Raw genomic sequence first — 7,302 nt, 5'->3', positions numbered from 1 at the left:
GTATAATCAAATAAATATCCACCCACAGGACCAGTCAAATACTGCATTTATTTGTCCGTGGGGCACATTTGCATATCGAAAGTTACCCTTTGGTTTAAAGAATGCAGGGGCAACATTTCAGAGGGCAATGAATTATGCCTTCCATGACATCAAAAACATCGTTCAACCATATCTCGACGATCTTCCGGCTCATTCGCGAAAGCGGACCGATCATCCGTAACATTTAAGAGCAATATTTCTACATTGCCGACACTACAAGATACGACTCAATCCGCACAAATGTGTGTTCTATGTCAGTTCTGGTCGTTTACTTGGCTTTGTAGCCTCAAAGGATGGGATTTGTCTTGACCCATGTAAGGTTCAGGCAATCATAAATCTGCCTCCACCTTCAAATTTGCTTCAGATTCAGAAACTCCAAGGGAAAGCAAACTTTCTGAGGAGGTTCATTCCAAATTATGCCGAACTTGCTAAAGGTTATATGCGTCTATTGAAAAAAGAAGTACCCTTTGTCTGGGATCAGGTCGCACAAGATTCCTTTGATGCTTTAAAGGAATCCCTAATGAAAGAATCATTAATGTATGCTCCTGATTATCAAAAAGACTTTAACCAGTATCTCGCTGCAGCAGATACAACCATCGCAATGGTTTTAGTACAAGAAGACAATGGAATTGAACATCCCATATATTATTTGATTAGAAACTTAAATGATACAGAAAGCAAGTATTCATATGTTGAAAAGCTAGCTCTCGCAGCTGTTTAAGCGATACAGAGATTTCGACACTATGTCCTCTTTCGAAAAACTACCATTTTGTCAGATTGCAACCCCATGACTTATATATTGTCATGACAGTTGCTGGGGGGCAAATATTCAAAATGGATAGCAATTCTTCAAGAGTTTGATCTGGAATTTGTAAAATCCAAATCAAAGAAATCCTTGGTTTTCATGGAATTACTATGCGATCTCCCATCGTTGTCCAACGATGAAACATATGAAGAAACCATCGTGGATGAGTCTTTGTTTCTGATATCTTCAAGCAATCCATGGTATGGAGATATAATCATCTATCTCCAAACCCAAAAATATAAGTCTAATACCTCTCGCTCGGAACAAAAACGTTTTCGATACCAATCAAAAGACTACATGATCGTTGGTGATACACTTTACCGTCGTGGTGTTGATACAGTTATGAGGAGGTGCCTCACCCATGAGGAGGCCAAAAAAGTCCTGAATGATTGCCATTCAGGCGCGTGTGGGGGGCATCAATCTGGTTACGCTACGGCGCAAAATTTTTTATGAGCATGAAACTTCTGCCCAACAATGTTCAAATATTGCATAACCGCATTCAGAAGTTGCCATGCATGTCAAATTTTCGATAGCAAAACCAGAAGACCACCCGCACCCCTGCAACCAATAGTTGTTGTTGGGCCATTCGCCAAATGGGGCATAGATTTCATGACATGTAACCCCACCTCGACCGGGGGGCATGGGTATATCATAGTCGCGGTAGACTATTTTACCAAATGGGCCGAGGCGATGCCTACATTAAACAACACCGACGAAACAACTGCCCTTTTCTTTTTCAATCATGTAGTCGCCAGATTCGGCATTCCACAGGCCATAGTCATAGATCATGGATCACATTTTCGCAATCACATGATGGTTGAATTGGCTGCCAAATTGGGGTTGTGTCACGACAGCTCTACTCCATATTACCCATAGGCCAATGGAAAAGTTGAAGCAATCAACAAAGTCCTGAAGCGGATGCTGCAAAGGATGATTGGAGTCCACAAAAGGAGTTGGCACCTAATCCTGTACTCAGCCTTGTGGGCATACCGAACGTCGGTAAGGAATGCAACTGGGTTTACACCCTTTCAACTGGTGTATGGCCTAGAAGCAATCTTACCAGTTCAGTGTGAAATCTCGTCCCTCAAACTCGCAGTCGACCTTCTCCCCGGAACTTCAGAAGAGGAGGCTCATTTCTTGGAACTAATCCAATTAGATGAAACTCGTCGTGATGCCGCTTTGGCTAACAAAGCCCATAAGAAATGAGTCAAGGCGCAGTTCGACAAGAATGTCAAACCTCGTGTCTTCTCAGAAGGTGACTTAGTCTTACTTTGTGACCAAGAATCCGATAAATTGGGAGCAGGAAAATTCAAGTCTTTGTGGATAAGCCCCTATATTGTTAAGCGTGTATTAGCAAAAGGGGCCTATGAGTTAGTGGATTATGACGGGATTCCACTAGCGCAACCCCGTAATGGGTTGTACCTTAAGCGTTACTATGCATGATTCAGTGTAGTAACCCCTATGCTTTTGTTACATTTTTGTTTTCACTAAGAGTAATTGTTTTGGTCGAGTAATCCACTTTTTACATTTGTCGCAGATGTTGAACCTATTGGAATCTTTTGTTGGATATGCCGACGGAGTGATTCGTAGTTCGCGGAACCTATCTTCTGTGGCTTGGGCCATTTTCGATCCAAGCAGCGAGTTAGTAAGTTTCAGAGGGGTATGTATTGGTCGGTCAACAAATAACATCGCTGAATATAGCGCATTGATAGAACTTCTCTCTCATGCCATCACAAATGGCATACGCCGACTTCTCGTTAGGCTAGACTCACAACTCGTCATACTACAGCTCATTGGTATCTACTCCGTCCGAAATCTAGCTATCTATTGCATGTTCCTAAGGGTCAAAATTTTGGAAAGGCAATTTGATTTTATTCAATATCAGCATATCTCCAGAAACTTAAACACTTTAATAGACTCATTGGTAAATTATATGTTAGATAGACATTTGCAACATTCATAAAAAGAAGCATTTCATCAATATTTGGATTAGGATCATGTAACTTAACCAAAATAAAACTCCAAAAATCAATATATATATATATATATATATATATATATATGTTTATGGTTTACACATAATGTTCCATAACCAAGACAAAATTGCTTAGATGACCCAAAACTCAAAACGCTAGGGGGCACCCTAGTCTAATGATGCTGGTGATAACAAGTCACCGCCTGTGCAATCATGCATAAAAGCCTAGTCCATCGACTCGGCATGCTGGTAGCATGTCGCTACAACCTTAGAGGCAGCTCATCAGTCCTCACGCCCGGAATACCAAGAGTGAGGCCTTCGACCTGATCTTGCAATGATGAAAGAGTCTCGGCCACATCAAGGTCACGAAGGATAGCCCTTCCCACAGCCTCTCCTGTTGGAGCGGCAGCTGGCACTCTCAGGCGTACTACTGGCCGAACTGGTCCGACATCTGCATGAGCACATGAGTTATGATTAGTCTTGATAGAAGAAAACACAAGAACATTATAAAAGAAATGATAAATAGAGATATGGTCAGAGAATTTACCGATGACACTCCACTGATCGCCAGCCTGTAGTACCAAATTCAGATCACCCTGGAAATCCATACCAGCATACAGATACTCAGAAAAAACCTCTCCTAACGGTTGAACGACTCGAAGAAGGTGTCAGAAAGGGAAACCTGGGAGTGACCAGCATGTCTAGCCATAAGGTCGACCCATCTCTACATCTGTGGCTCAGTCGGTGGAGGTAAACCGAGTGAAACATACTGCGGCTGCATCAGCGGGATCTTTTCTAAGGCAAAAGTGGTCAAAATAAAACCATATCCAAAGTTCTCAAATCTTCCATTTTTCACCTTGGTCAGTTGTCCTTTCATCACAGAGAGTACTGCATCACACCAATTGAACACCTTTGGTTCAAGGCATTCCAAGGCATACTGCATATAAGATCTGTTGGCCACATGAAGAGTTGCACTACCAACGAGTCTGGAAAAATTGAACAGAATGGTCCTTAGGGACCTGTCAGTGACATCTCGGATATTGATCTTGCCATCCTTACTCAGCTGAGATCCCTCTCTGCAATACCTGTGAATATAATCTCTCACAGATTGACCCCCACGGGCCGAACCTGATAATGAGATAGGGGCACCATGTCTCGATAAGCCGGTCAAAAAATAGATGTCCATGATAGTCAAGGGGATGGACTTGCCCCTAATCTGGAACACCTGGTTGGTAGGATCCCATGCATCGAGAAAATATTGCAACAAGTTGATTTGTTGCCTCATGTTAGAGATGCGGAAAAACTTGAACAGGCCACAGTTCTGCAGTGCATTTACCGTAACTGGATCATGTAAAGCAAGCATGTCCTCTTCTTCATGCTCACGTTCTCACCATGTAACAGGCATTTTGCTCCAATGAATCTCTAAAAACGAGCAAGAGAAGAGTCAGGATCCTGATTTGGTGAAAAACAGGCAAAAATTTCCATCAAAAACTGTGCACAAATTTCCCTCCTTGCACCCATCGCACCCCCACCAGTGTTCTAGGTGGGATGCATGCTGACTGGCCAATGGCCAAGCCAATATACATCGCACCTTTTGATATAGAAGAGGTGCGATGGAGCCAAGGCGAGCTTTTCAAACCCCAGAGGCTCAGAAAAACCAGAAAACATGCTCAGAATTCAAAAATGAAAGAATGAAATTGAAGAGCTCAGGTTTAGCTCCTACCTGGTCAAGACGGCGCCAAGAATCGTCCACAGAATCTCCCGGAATCAGCTAGTGAAAATAAAGGGGGAAAGCACCTCCAAAGCTCCAACAAACCAAAGTTCAAATGAAATGGTAAAATGAGAGGTAAAAACCACTTTTAAATTACTTTTCACGTAATTCAAGTAAAATATTAGTGTTTTGACTCATTTTTCAAATATATGTTGTTCGTTTCTAACTAGTTTGATGAAGCAATTGAGCAGGCAGTGCAACCATTGAAGGAACAAAGTTGTCAATGGTAAAATCAAGATAATCAATGACCATTATATCGAGCAGTTTTAACGTGGAATTCAAGCTCGTTAAAAAATAAGCATAAGCAATGAGCAAACTTTCCCCCAGAGTTTAAGCTCATTAAAAAATGAACCAATTTCCGGTAAATAACCATTGTGAATGCATTATCATCAGCCTTTGAAGCCTTGGTCGTGTTCTCATCATCACCTCCACTCTATATTGGCTGATCATTCACCTCCATTTTATTGTTTACCCTTTTTGAGGAATAGCTATGAAGAGTGATCCTGTTAGCCATCCTTGTGACATTGCCATGATTGGAAAATTCCGAACCTTACGTGGAATTAGCTACTACCCGAATTTATCTCTCATTCCTCGAAAAACGAGTCTCCTTTAAGCTCTTTTCATCTGACTCGTAAAATATGAAAAGATTGCCGAGCAATTGGCCTCTCCAGCTTGTTAAAGTGACCGGAAGTGCTATCCCTCCTTTAGATTTTAATCTTTTTGGACCTGAGGGATTATTACACAAAAATATCGAGCGCTTGTTTTGTTCGGCTCGTTAAAATTACCGAAAATTCATCCCTTTTGTATTATTTTATACTTTTTTGGACTCAAGGGATTATATGACGAAAAAGGATTGTTGGAGTTTTCTTTACGTCCCTTTTCAGACTCTCTAAAATTGAAAAGGACTGAGTTATCTTTGTCGTTAAACTCGTTAAAACCGGATAGCGACAAACTTGTCCATACAGACAAGAACGAGTTTCACTATCGCTAGGCTCGTTAAAACATAGCGATGAGTTTTCCCGAAGGGAAAATTATAGAACAAGCATATGTTATCCTCCTCAAGCTTGACAAAAATAAAGAGGTACTGGTCAGCAATGACTGGGGAAAAATTGGGAATAAAACTTGAAGAAACTTTATTGGTAGCAAGTCGCTCTTGAACATGACACTTTCACTCTGCATTCGAGTCGGGTTGGGTTGTTCTGTTCACTGGTCATATCACCATTGGTCCATCACACCATCCATATTTGGGGTTAACGCTACCAATCCATCATGTCAATGTCGCCGATATGTTTAAGAGAAGTCGCTCAGAGAATTGACCTGTGTCTCATCCACTGCAGTACATTTACACTCCATTCTTTCATGACCGCCACCCTGAACCTTATGTCATCAGATCGTTTTCACCTCCATTAAAATCATTTGCTTCGTTCCGTGTCATTGATGTGGGATTCACTAAGGCCCTCCTATGACGGATCGCTTCTTGTCGACATCAGCTCATTATCCAAGAAGTCGATCTAGGAACAACCATTTTAGTACTTTGAAGCTTGCATGCCTCAATGACAAGTTTCTCACTTCCGGCAACAGGTTTACATCAATGGCCTTCGATCGAAAGATTTTGCGTGGTGTTCAACGCCAAGTCCCTTATTCACACCACGTGAATTGTGCTGTAGTACCTTGAGGGTCATCATCATTATCACTGATTCCTCTCGCGCCTGTTAACAGCTTACATCATTGGCTGGTAATCAGGCGATGTCTTTCCATGTTCGACTCCAGAACATCTCTCACATGGATCGACTTGTACTTTGAGTGAAGATCGAACGAGATTGAAGACCCTGGATCTAGTTTCATCCATTCGGGCTGCGATATATATTCAGGAAAATAAAGACATCAAATGTACATCATTACTACATAGATAATCATCCAACCTAAGGGATGATGGCTCTACCAGAATCATCAGTCTGCACACAGACTATTGTCTGTCTTATGGACATGAAAATGAATTTATAAAGCTGAGCATGGCAATGCCCGCCTCAGCTAGATCATGAAAATATTATGAAGATAATGTGTTGTATTGTATCTTATTACAGGTCACCTTCCAGCTCGAAAAAACTTCGGATCCTCATGATAAACCATTTCACCTGACATCAAAAGATTAACGACCTCATGCTTTAGGGGGCAACTGTTACAGACATTTTTGGGCACTACAACCCCAATCATAAATGTCCATAAACCAAGGGCTCTTGAGTCCCTAAAAGTGTTGTTCCAACCCCTAAAAGAACAAGGTCAGCTGATTACATCATCTCCCAGAAGTTCTCCATGAAAAACTACTCAGAACTAGTCAAAACTGGACCATCTCACCTGCTCCATGGTCAAAGTGCACTGCATCCCACCTAAATGCACACGGGAGGTGCGATGCATAATAAAAAGCCCTTCTATGGGGTGTGATGGGTGGGAGTGGACAAATGGCAGGGTCAATCTGCAACGTGGAGGATCATGGAATCTTCCAGAAACTTCTCCTATGACACTTGCCTCTCTGCATTCGCCCAGGGATGAGTAAGAGATCATAAATCTCCAAGTGGAATAAAGAAATATAAGAGAGAGGACACTAATCAAATCTCAAAAGCTGACTCAGCCCCTTGCAAACATCTATATATGGATCCCTCATCTGAGAGATCCAGAGGTTGGAATTTTGTATCTTGTAAGGAAGTGCTGCTG

Source organism: Pinus tabuliformis, chromosome 7 (assembly GCF_031772625.1).
Source record: "Pinus tabuliformis cultivar Carrire ecotype Pingquan chromosome 7, CPIR1, whole genome shotgun sequence".
NCBI classification, from domain to species: domain Eukaryota; kingdom Viridiplantae; phylum Streptophyta; class Pinopsida; order Pinales; family Pinaceae; genus Pinus; species Pinus tabuliformis.
Note: the sequence above shows the minus strand (reverse complement) of the source record.